The 13,037-nt window shown below is 33.3% G+C and overlaps 1 protein-coding gene across 2 annotated transcripts in view; it reads left to right on the forward strand.

The window, feature by feature from the left end:
* LEKR1 (leucine, glutamate and lysine rich 1) overlaps positions 1 to 13,037 on the forward strand; it is a 152,964-nt gene that overhangs the window by 59,201 nt on the left and 80,726 nt on the right. The window lies entirely within an intron of this gene.

A 13,037-nucleotide genomic window follows, 5' to 3' on the forward strand; every position in this document is an offset into this window, starting at 1 on the left:
GCAGTATATGCTGTTAGTAAAGTGAATCCAAATTTGTATGCACTCTTTCATTTTCCCAAATGAAAAGATTAAAACTGTGTTTTAGGTACCTTGTTTCTCTCTACCTCAGAGAATAAATATCTTGGCAGTAAGGCTATGGAGTATGCATGTTTTCCTGAAGGTGATATGGAATCACTGAAAATTGATAATCATGAAAATGATACAATAAAAACAGTGCTTTAGCAAAATTAAGTTGTTAGCAATGAATGGAGGTGCTCCAAACATCAGGTGTTTGGAGCCAGATACTATAAAAATACCTTTACTGGTAACCCAGCCCCTAGACTAACCATAAGATACCAAAGTAGGGAGGGGAACTGACAGTTTTAAGGACCTAATGTGTATTGGACACCATGCTAGAAATGTATATAAGTGAGAGAAACTAGTAGTAGAAGAGAAGATAAGGAGTCATCACATGAGTCTGGAAGCAGTATGAAACCAGGTTTACATTTTAAAATTACATTTTTAAAATTTCCTCTTCTTTGAATTAGCTTTTCATATTTTGCCAATTTTCAGTTGTATTATTGGAATTTTCCTTGATAATTTTTTAGAGCGATTTATACAGTAGAGTATTTATCTTCTATATTAACTTTTTTCTAATGTATAATTTGTCATTGATTTTTATGGTAAATTTCACCATATCAAAGATTTTAGTTTTGGTATGATCAAATTACTATCTTATATTGTTTCTGGCTTGTCTGAGTTAAAACAGTCCCTCTCATCCTTAGATTATAGTCTTCTGGATTTTCTTTCCTTTGATTCATTAATGCATATGGAATTTATTTTTTATATGGTATGAGATATGGGGGTTCAGTTTTACTCTTTTAATATGGATAGCCAGAGTTGTATCAGTATTATGTATTAAATACTTATGCTTTTCCCATGAAATAGAACTACTACCTGTCGTATGTTAAAATTTTACATGTACTACTATTACCATATTCTTTCTTCTTTCCACTAATTTATTTGAAGTAATAAATATCATTCATTTGAATATAATGACTTAATGGCATATTCTCCTGGCTGAATAAGTCTTTTCTCTCTCTGGTTTTCTTACTTAGAAAATATATATTTGGAGATAGCTTCTATTTGAATGTTATGGTCATTTATTTACCTCTAATCCAAAGGCTCTGATGTATACCCAGTAAAGTTTTTCTCCTCGAGTCTTTACATTGTTTTTACATATTTACAGGCAGTTATTTTTCTGCATAAACTGTAAGATATCTTAATTGATTTCCAATAAGGATTCTAACTGGGCTTGCATTGTATTTATGTACTAACTTTTGGAGAATTGACATTTTTAGTGACATTAACTCTTCTTTATATTATAAAAGCCTTTTCATTGAAGAATAATGTCTTCACTTCTAAAAATGTTGTGCTTTATGTTTTTAATGCATTTTATAGTTTTATTTAAACATTTATCATTCTTGTTAAATTTATGACTATTATTTTCACCTACTGTGAAAGGATTATTTTCTCTTTTGTTTTCTTGATATTTGTTAATAGGATAGAGAAAGTCTATTGATTTTTGTATATTTGTCTTATACACATAAACTTTACAAAATTCTCATATTAATTCTAGCAGTTTCTTATTATGTGTGTCTAGGATTTTCTAGTTATACAGTTAAATCACCAGCCCCCATTCCCTCCAAAAAGGAGTTTATCCATTCTTTCCCAGTGTTTACATCTGTTATTTTCCTTGTCTTTTCCAAATCTTTTTTTTTTTAATTTTTTAAAAATTTATTTATAGAGAGGGAAGGGAAGGACAGAGAGAGAGAAAGAGAGAGAAACATCAATGTGTGGTTGCTGGGGGTCATGACCTGCAACCCATGCATGTACCCTGACTGGGAATTGAACCTGCGACACTTTGGTTCATAGCCCGCGCTCAATCCACTGAGCTATGCCAGCCAGGGCTTGTCCAAATCTTAATTAAGTTTGTTTGAATCTCTGAGACTGTGTTAAACAATAATTATGCCAATGGGCTTCCGCTTCTACTTCCTGATTTTAGTTAAAATAATTTGATGTTTTTCCACTCAGAATTATATCCAATGTTTGGGTTTTAGTAAATAATCATTATTTTATAATTAAATATTTTCCTTCTATCCCATATTTTACTTGGATATTTTATTAGAAATGCCTTTGAGTTTTGCTAAATGTCTTTTCAGCATCCATTGATATAATAGTATGATTTTTTTTTCCTCTTTAACCAACTGGTAAAATGGATTAGTATTACTGAATTTCCTAATAATAAAGCACATTTGCTTTCATGGGATAAACCCTACATCATTTACTTTTTAATATATTATTTTCTACATGGTTATGTTCTATGTATAAGTTTAGTACATATATTCATAAGTGAGGTTGGTCTAAAGATTTTTCTTTATCACAAGCACTAATTTTATCAGAGTTTTATGTTAAAACTAAGTGAACTTCACTACTAGGTTTCATGACATTGGTTTATCTGTTTTTAAAAGTTAGAAAACATGACTGGACCAAGTTTCATTAGGTAAAATTCAGTTATGAGCTCATCTGATTTTAGTGCTTCTTTCAATAAGATTATTTAATATTTTGTAATTTTCTGTGGAAATTTGACTACTCAAAATTTTAATTCTTCTTGGATCATGTTAGGTTATTTATATTTTAACAAAAATCATTTATTTTTCAAATATTTCAAATTTGTACCTATAATATGGCATATAGTACTCTTGTTTTTAATGTACACTTTTTGCCCAAATTTTTGAAAGAAAAGGATGTGCATTACACATGGGTAGTACTAAGAATATGCATTATATATTGGCAGCACTATAAAATGTAGGTGTGCATTATACATGGCAAAATACGGTTGCTCCTCTGTCTGTGGTTGTACATGATGTCTGAATTTTAGTCTTGTCTAATTTTTTTTATCTTTTATTTTCTACTAGAATTCCAAGGCCTTTATTTCTTGGTCTTTTCAAAGAACTAGCCTTTGTATATTTTATGATTTCTGCTACTTTTATTTTCCATAACATTACTTTTCACTTCTATATTTATTAATTTCCTCTTTCTGGATATTTTGAGGTTTCTATTTTTGGACTTATGAAAGGAATACTTAGTTCTTTTATTTCTCATCTTTTAAAATTTAATTATAGAGGCATTTAAGGGTATACATTTTCCTATGAGTACAAGTTTCTCTATATCTTATGTCTTTTAATATAAAGTATTCTCTTTTTCAGTGCTGTCTAAATACTCTATAATTTATTTTTTAAAATTTTTCATCAAAGGATTATCTAGAGGTATATATCTTAATTTCAAGATAGTTCATTGTTTTGTCAGGGAGTTATTTTTATTATTTATTTAACTTTGGGTTCTTTTTTTTCTAATTTTTATTATTTATTTTTAGACAGAGGGGAAGGGAGGGAGGAAGGGAGGAAGAGAAACATCAATGTGTGGTTGTCTCTCATGTGGCCCCCACTGGGGACCTGACCCACAACCCAGGCATGTGCCCTGACTGGGAATTGAGCCAGCGACCCTTTGGTTCACAGGCTGGCACTCAATCCACTGAACCACTCAAGCCAGGGTTAACTTTGAGTTATTCTGATTAAATAATGTCACATAATATTTCTTTGAATCTGTAAACTTTTTTATGTTGAATACATAACAAGTTTTGTAAGTATTTCTTAGAAATACAAAACAAAATATAATTCTCAACTTGATGGATGTAATGGTGTCTTAGGTGGGAGTAGGATTCTTAGGGGTTGTTTTTTCCTCTTAGTAGACTGTAGATGCTGATGCTTTGATTTCTAGCTTTTAGTGTTTGAATAAGTCTACTGCAGACCTGATTTCTTTTCTTTTAAAGGTAACTCTTTCTTTTACCTGGAAGCTTGTTAGACTTGTCTATTTCTTGTTTTGCTTTATTTTGTCTATTTTTATTGGACCTCAGGAATGTTCAGTTGGGTCACTCGTAGTGCTTGGTTTATGGCAGGTATGCGTGGACAATGACTTTATACCTGTATACAGTGTTGAGTAGAATCATGATAGTTGCATCCTTGTAAAATTTACAGTTTTACAAAAGCACACTTTAACTTTTGGGTATAAGCAGAAATTATAATGAATGTAAAATATCTAGAATTGAATGATACTAAAAATGGCATATAACAAAATTTGTTGGATGCAGCCAAAGTGATTCTTTGAGGGATATATATAGCCCTACATACTTTTAAGAAGGAAAGAATAAACTCAAAGAACATAGAAAAATATATAATAAAGATAAGAGCCTCAGTCAATGACATAGAAAACAAAGATACAATAAATAGCAACAAAAAATTGATTTTTATAAACCAACAAAATAGACAAACCTCTAGCAAGTTTGATCAAGAAAAGAGAGAAGACACAAATGAAAGTATATGAAAAAATAGTAGTGACAACAAATAAAGAGTAAAAGGAAGTGGGTCTTGTTAACAACCTTATGCCAACAAATTTCAAGTGGGCTATTATTAGAAAAATATACCTATCAAGACTTCCTCAAGAAAATTAAATGACCTTATAACTATAAAGAAATTGAAACAATGCCTCCTTACACAGAAAAGGCCAGATGGTTTTATAAGCAAGTTCAACCAACATTCAAGGAATAGAGAATCCTAATTTTATAAAGCATTTTCTAAACAGCAGAAAATTGAGAAATATTTTCAAAATTATTCCACAATGCCAAGATAACCCTGTTATAAAAATCAAAGTAATAAAAGAAAGAAATATTATGGACCTATTTATATTATGAATAATAATATAATAATTTTCAACTATGTATTTGATATTTTAAAAAGTATTTTAAAAATTTTTTATTGTATTTTTTCCATTATCCTTTAGTCCCCTTATACCTGCTTCTCGCTTGCAATCACTGCACTGTTGTCCATGTCCATTGTTCTTTTTCCTTTTCACTCAATCCCTCCACCCGCTAACCAAACCCTGCCCCTTAGTTGTCATCCTGCTCTGAATCTATGAGTCTGTCTCTGTTTTGCTTGTTAGTTCAGTTTGTTCAGCAGATTCCACATATGACTGAAATCATATGATATTTGTCTTCTCGGAGTGGCTTATTTCACCTAGCATAATGTTCTCCAGGTGCATCCATGCTGTCACAAAGGGTACAATTTTCTTTTTTACAGCTGATTAGTATTCCATTGTGTAAATATCCCATAGTTGTTTAATCCACACATCTACTGATGGACACTTGGGCTGCTTCCAAATCTTGGCCACTGTAAATAACACTGTAGTGAACTTACCTATTTATAAAATCAAGTAAAATTATGCATAAAATAAAACTCTGAATATGTCATGCTATTTATTTTAGACTTAATTAGAGGAAAACAAATTTAGAACATTTGCTAAAATATGCATTTCACAGTAAAAAATAATTTTCCCCAAAATGCAACTTTTCCCAAATCAAAGATGATTATTATTGTCTTTTATTTCATCCTTTTAGTCTGACTTATAAGATAAGTGGTTTTCTTGAATATTTTAGTTCTTAGAACAGTAAAACATTAGAGAGCATGATATTTTATATTGCATATAACAGGTAGTTAAGGCTTAAGTAATAACCATTCCATATTTGGAAAAAGAAGTGATTTGTGGGAGCAAACACAAGAAGAAAAGAAAGATCATTTTCACTGCCTGGGAACACTCTCTATGAGTCTCTGTTGACTGGCAGTAAGCATTTGATTAGTTTTCCCTCATCTAACCCTCACAATATCCTAATGTGGAAACTTTTTTTTTACCTTTATCAAGCATAGAGAAGTAGGTTGTGGTCACACTGCTGAGATTCAAATGTAGGTCTTTGGTAGGCCAGCGTTTTTGTTAGCTTATTACCTCAGTCAGTTCCAGAAAGGCACATAAAAACACTAACTCTTTTCCTTAAAGAGAGAGAGAGAGAGAGCGTGCGAGAGAGATTTCCCCCCTTCTAACAAAAATAGACTATTGACTTAGCAAGTCTTCTAGGAATTTAAGCTAGGGCAGAGTTTTCCAAAATTGCCTGACCACAAGAACATCTGGGACTATAGATATACGTGTGTGTGTGGGGGGGGCGGGTAATAAAGGGACCTGTTAAAAATGCACATTCTTGCATGTCAGTCCAGGCATATTGAGTATCTCCAAGACTCTAAGACTCTGCTTTTAATAAGTGTGCCAGGTGGTTCCTATGACGAGGCAAATTCACTAGTGTAAAATAATGAATAGGAAAAAGAATGTTCTCATTGTGGCATAGTAAAAAATTGGAAATGGCTTAATTTTTAGAAAATGGTGCAATAGTGAGGTTTCTTACTTGCAAGTAGGAGAAACTGACTGGAATCAACAAAGGAATTTATTGAAAGGATATTATTTAGCTATTCAGAATGTCTGAGAAGTTGGAAGAATCACACTCAAAAAATGCTTAGGAGCCTAGTGAGGCTAGGGCCACAGCCCAAATCATGCCCCAAGAACCATCTGGTGAGGATGCAGCTGCTATGTCCCTAAAGCACAGGACACCCTACCTGATCCCCCACCTCCTCCTCTGCTCCTGAGCACTTGTTCATCTCTGCTGCTTCTGCAGCTTGGTGTCAGTTGTTTTCTGGCTAGATCTTGGGGAAAATATTTTAAAAACGAGTCTGGAAAGTAAGAACCTAGCCCTAGATATTTAGAATGTGTCACTGTAGGAGTGTGTTGCAGCTGTGAAAATGGCAACGTGTAGTTCTAGAACAGAATAGTAAATCCTGAAGTAGAATTACAGTTTAATATATTTCCAATCAAATTTTAATATATTTCCATTAACGAATGGAAAAAGCAGAATTATGTTATAAGTGGTATAGGGATAACTAAAGAAAATAAACCAAACACACCAAAATAAGCCTCTAATTAAGTAAGGAAAAATATGAGGGAAAACTAGCACCAAAAGAAGATACAGAACCTCACCTAATCATGGAGGGAGGGATAACATAGCACTTTAAAAACTGCAAAAGGTAAGATTGACAGATTTTGTCTCTAAAAAAAATGTAAAATCCCTGACTTCAAAAACTGCCAAATAGTCTACCAACAGAGGATGGACAGAATAGTTTTGTGTCATATATACAAAGGGCCAGTTCACATACCATATAAAGAATTTATGCAACTATGTAAGAAAACTCCAAAATCTCAAGCAGGCAAATGGTTGAAAACAAAAACAGACAATAAACACAGGAAATATAATAAACAAGCACAAAATGTTCAATTACTAATAACTAAATAAACAAAAACAAAACATCTACCTCCTTTTAAATTAGTACAACTTTAATAATAAAGTTTCCATTTATTTGGTGATAAAAATTATCGTATTTTTCTAACCCATAGAAATGTTTGTGATCAAGTAGTCTTCTTGAGAATTTATGCTTAGGAAACTACAGATGAAGAAAGTTATTTATATATAAAGATCACATTTTAAACAGTGGTTAGAAATAATTTATCCACAAAATAATGAAATAGGTAATAAATTATCAAATACCATCACTTGGAACATCATTCAGACTTTGTAAGTGAGTGTCAATATGGAAAAATGCTATAATTATATTACATAGTAAAAGTACCCACAAAATCATATATGTATTATAGTTAGAAATAAGTCAAAATAGGTATATTTGTGAATAGAAACTAGAAGGGAGCATGAAGATATGAAAATATATTTTGGGATGATGGAAATATGAGTGCGTTTTCTTCTTTTAAATGTTTTTCTGATGTTATTTTTAACAATAAGTAAACCTTCTTTTAAAAAACCTGTACACATCTTTTGAGTTTTAGCTCACATTTTACCTTCTATAACAAACTAACAAACAAACAAGCAAGCAGGCACCTCACCAAAACAGCGCCGCACTCATCAGCCACAGGCTTACACTCAAAGCCTCACCTTGGGTAAGTGCGGTGTGTGCTGCCCGTGCAGGCCAGCTGGTTCTGGATGTGGCACGGACTCCTCCGAAGGACAGCGTGAGCGCAGAGCAGAGTGGCGCATCACTTCAAACTGAGTTAGTTTCATGTTTGCGGCTGGTGTGGGATAGATTTGCTCTGTGGGCAATACTCGAACTATGTTAACAGACAAAGAAACCATTTTTAAAAGGTATCTGTTGTATCTCTCTTGGTGGAAACCATTTTCAAATTGGCAGATCAGAGTGGAAAGACCATTGAAACTAATCTAATGTCAGCTGGCGACGGCAAGTCCAGTAGTCCCCCCTTATTCATGGTTTTACTTGCTGCAGTTTCAGTTAACCACGGTGAACTGAAATCTGAAAATATTATTTTTTCAATTACAGTTTCCATTTAATATAATTTGTATTAGTTTCAGGTGTACAGCACAGTGGTCAATTATATGCTTTACAAAGTGTCCCCCCTGATACAGTTATGCATGTATAGGAAAAACCTAACCATGGTTTCAGGCATCCACTTGGTGTCTCAGGATGTATTTCCCACGGAGGAGGGGGGACTGCTGTACCACTTCCTGTGAACCTGTCTGAGGAGCACTGGAGGGTGTTCTTGCATTGTTCACCCTATAACAATCTTATTCCTGTGTTAGGGTCTTCAAAATTGTCAGCACATCTAGAAAAACGTTAATAGCTGTACCTCTTGCTTTATCCACAAATACCCTTCTGGTGAACTGATTGCATCAGCATATTGTTTCTTAACAATTTATTTTACAGAAGTGATTACAGTGGCTTAAGAAAACTACAAGTACAGGGAAGACAGCAAAGTTTCAATTTTAGGTCTTGGCGGTGTTGATTCCCAAACTTGGTACACCGTCTTCTCCCCTGGAGGGTCCACGCCTGCTCCTCTGCTTCCCTCTAACTGCCTGTGTTCCACCTGTTAAAGTCTGATTTCGTCTCTGCCCCCTATCCATTAGCCTATACACTAGCCTCATGCAGTAGCTCCAGTGTTCCCATCTGTTGGCTCTGGGCCGACCATGACTTGGGAATGCCTTCATTTTTTCAGCAAGTATTTATTGGACATCTGTTGCCTGCCAGCCAGCTGGTCTCGTCTTCTCTTTGACTTCTGGTGTGCAGGTGTTCTCCAGCTCTTCGCCACTTTCCACGGGACTTCTGACCTCCCAGCTCCACACTGGTTGGTTGCATGTGCCAGTACTCTTAACTTTAGCCATTTTGACAGATTTTTGTCCTCTATATTAAGAATAGTCTCCAAATTTTTCTAGTGCCAATTTTGTCATTTAACTTATTTTTTAGTTTTACTTTCTCTAGTATCTCATGTCATTTGCTTTAATCATTTTCATGAACTTCAACAATCTTCTTATTCTGCATTCTTTTAAATGATGACTAACTTTTCTATTATTGACCAGTTGAGATCCTTAAGATATTATCTTGATAATCATCACCTATAGCTTTACCAGCTTATTAATGTCTTTCAAAAACCATGTCAACCATTAAAAAAGAGGAAAAACCAGTACATCACAGTGAATAACTCCCCTCACCCAGATAAATCCCTGGATTAAAATAGTGGGCATAGCACTTTAGATTTTCTTTGGGCAAATTAAAATAAGGGCAGCCCGATATACCACTCATCTCTTAACTCTTTCTGTGTCTTTAAGAAACATAATTATTTTTTCAAAGAACACAAGTTATTTAAATTCACTTTTTGATATGAGCTTTGTAAATAGCTTATTATATTTAATAATCTAATTTAATTCTAAGCAGTTGCGTGGTTTATACTCCTCCCTGCCAGCCGTTCTACTGGTTTCTCCACAGCTGCAGAATGAGCTTTGAGTGATAAGCATCACAGCAAGGCCGCCTTTCCAGTAGCAGCCGAACGTTTCCCTTCTGTCTCCCTTGCCTGCTTCTCTGCCCGACCCTCTGCCCACTGTTTTTTCCCGTCAGAGCATTCAAACACTGTTTCTCCTGTGTCCTGCAGTCTTTTAGTTCATCTCACTTGAACTCTACTATAGTCTGATGTTATCCATGCTCTTAGTTGTTCCTTATTCTCTTAGGTTCTCTCTCTTAATAAATGAGCTAATTCGTCATACATTTTTGACTAACACAAAACAAGTATATATACTATGTATGTACATAATATATTATAATAACATAATAAATAACAAATGTAATAATAGATTGTAATATTGGTTAAAATAAATGTATATTAGATTCCACATATAAGTTATATCATACTGCATTTGTCTTTCTCTGTCCGACTTATTTCACTTAGCATAATGCTCTCAAGGTGTATCCATGTCATCCCAAATGATAAGATTTTATTCTTTTTTGATAGCTGAATACTATTCCATTGAATATATTTTCTCTGTTCATTTGTCCATCAGTGGGCACTTAGGTTGCTTGCATATCTTGGCTATTGTAAACAATGCTGCAATGAACATGGAAGCGCATATATCTTTTTGAGTTAGTGTTTTCATTTTTTTGTATAATGCTTAGAAATGGTATTGATAGATCATATGGTAGTTCTTTCTTTAATTTTTGAGAAGCCTCCATACTGTTTTCCATTGTAGCTACACCAATACACATTCCCATTAAGAGTACACAGGGTTCGCTTTACTCCACATCGTCTCCAACACTTGTTTTTTGTCTTTTGACAACAGTCATTGTAACGTGTGTGATGTGCTATCTCATTGTGGTTTCGAATCGCACTTGATGATGAGTGACATCAAGCACCTTTTCTTCTACCTGTTGGCCATCTGTATGTCTTCTTTGGGAAAGTGTCTATTCAGATCTTCTGCGCAATTTTTAATTGGATTCTTTTTGTTGTTGTGTTCTTTGTATATTTTAAATAATAATCCTTTATCAGATGTGTGATTTGTGAATATTTTCTCCAATTTCATAGGTTGCCTTTTCAATTCATTGATGGTTTTCTTTGCTGTGCAGAAATTTTTTTAGTTTGATGTAGATCCTCTTGTTTACTTTTCCTTTTGTTGTCTTTGCTTTTGGTGTCAAATCCAAAAAAATCATATAGATTCATGTAATATTAGAGCTTACTGCCTATGTTTTATTCCAGGAATTTGTGGTTTCAGATAATACACTCAGGCCTTTAATCCATTTTGGGTTCATTTTGATGTGTGGTTTAAGATAGAAGTCCAGTTGTTTTTTTTTTTTCCGCATGTGCGGCTGCCCAGTTTTCCCAGCACCATTTATTGAAGAGACTGTCCTTTCACCATTGTATATACTTGGCTCTTTTTACCTAAATTAATGACCATATTTCTGTGCATGGGTTTATTTCTAGACTCTCAATTCTGTTGTATTGATTTAGTGTTTCTGTTTTTTAATGCCAATACCATATTGTTTTGATTACTGTAGCTTTGTAGTATAGTTTAAAATCAGGGAGTGTAATGCCTCCAGCTTTGTGCTCTTAAGATTGCTTTGGCTCTTTGGAATTTTTATGGTTCCATACAAATTTTAAGGTTTTTCTATTTCTTTGAAAAATATCATTGACTTCTGATAGAGATTACATTGAATCTATAGATTCTTTTGGATAGTATGGATATTTTAATGATATTAATTTTTCCAATCATGAACACAGAATATCTTTCTATTTATTTGCATCATCTTCTATTTCTTTCCCTAATGTCTTATAGTTTTGAGTGTATAGGTCTTTTACCTCCTTGGTTAAATTTATTCCTAGGTATTTTATTATTTTTGATGTAATTTAAAATGGGATGTTATATATATACATTTTTTCTTAAGAAAATAGAAATATATATATACACACACACATACGTGTATATGTGTGTGTGTGTATAGGGAGGGAGGGAGGGAAACACAACAGATTTTTGTATGTTGATTTTGAACCCTGCAACTTTAATGAATTTATTAGTTCTAACAGTTTTTGGTGGAGTCTTTAGGGGTTTTTATATATAATATTATGTCATCTGCATATATTGATAGTTTTAGTTCTTCCTTTCCAACTTGAATATTTTATTTCTTTTTTTTGTTGTTTAATTGTTCTTACCAGGACTTTCAATACTGTGTCAAATGAAAGTGGCAAGGGTGAGCATTCCTCTGTTGCTTCTGATCTTAGAGGAAGGCTTTCAGCTTTTTACCTTTGAGTATGATGTTAGTTGTGGGCTTGTCATACGTGTCACTTCTTATGTTGAGATGCACTCTCTCTGTAAGCACTTTGGTGAGAATTTTTATCACAAATGGATGACATGTTGTGTCAATTTCTTTTTCTACATCGATCAGGATGATCATATGATTTCTATCCTTCATTTTGTTAATGTGATATATTGCATTGATTAGTCTACAGATGTTAAACCATCCTTGCATTCCTAGAACAAATCCCTAGGCTTGCTAGTATTTTATTAAGGACTTTTGCATCTGTGTTTATTGGGGATACTGGCCCATTATTTTCTTTTCTTGTAGTGTCCTTATCTGGTTGGTATCAGGGTAATGGTGGCCTAGTAAAATGATTTTGGAGAAATATATTTCTTTATACCCTGAAATTTTAAACTGATGCTGAATATTATATCATTATTGTGTTTTCTTATAAATACATTTTTAAAGTTGTTCTAATATTTTACATTCCCATATCTGTTACTGTTAGAATTTACTTTTAGAATAAACTTTCTCCATTTTAAGTTACATAACTATATCTCTGTTGTGTCTTCCAGCCTCTGCCCCCCAAAATGCAGTATTAGTTGAAAGCATTCTAGATCAAGATGATGATCCTATCTACATTAGCTAGGATGATAATGATATGCCACTCAGCCCTGGCTAGTAATATGTTGACACTTGGGCAGTGGGTAGTCCCTAGAGACCCCTGGAGACTAAAATACATTGTAACTCTGATTTTAATTCTGATACATTTGACTTCTTTCTAAAGCTAAATAAATGTTTGTATTTTTACATTTTGATTTTTTTTTATTTTAAGTCAACCTTGAACAATTTCAACTTTGATTCAAGTACATAGTCTTTATGATCATTACTTTTCTGTATAAAAACTTTAACTTTGTCTCCCCCCATTTTCCTTTTATTATTCTTTGATATGTAGGGAATAAAAAATATAAATACAAGTGATAACTC

This window comes from Phyllostomus discolor, chromosome 2 (genome assembly GCF_004126475.2).
Source record: "Phyllostomus discolor isolate MPI-MPIP mPhyDis1 chromosome 2, mPhyDis1.pri.v3, whole genome shotgun sequence".
Lineage (NCBI taxonomy): Eukaryota > Metazoa > Chordata > Mammalia > Chiroptera > Phyllostomidae > Phyllostomus > Phyllostomus discolor.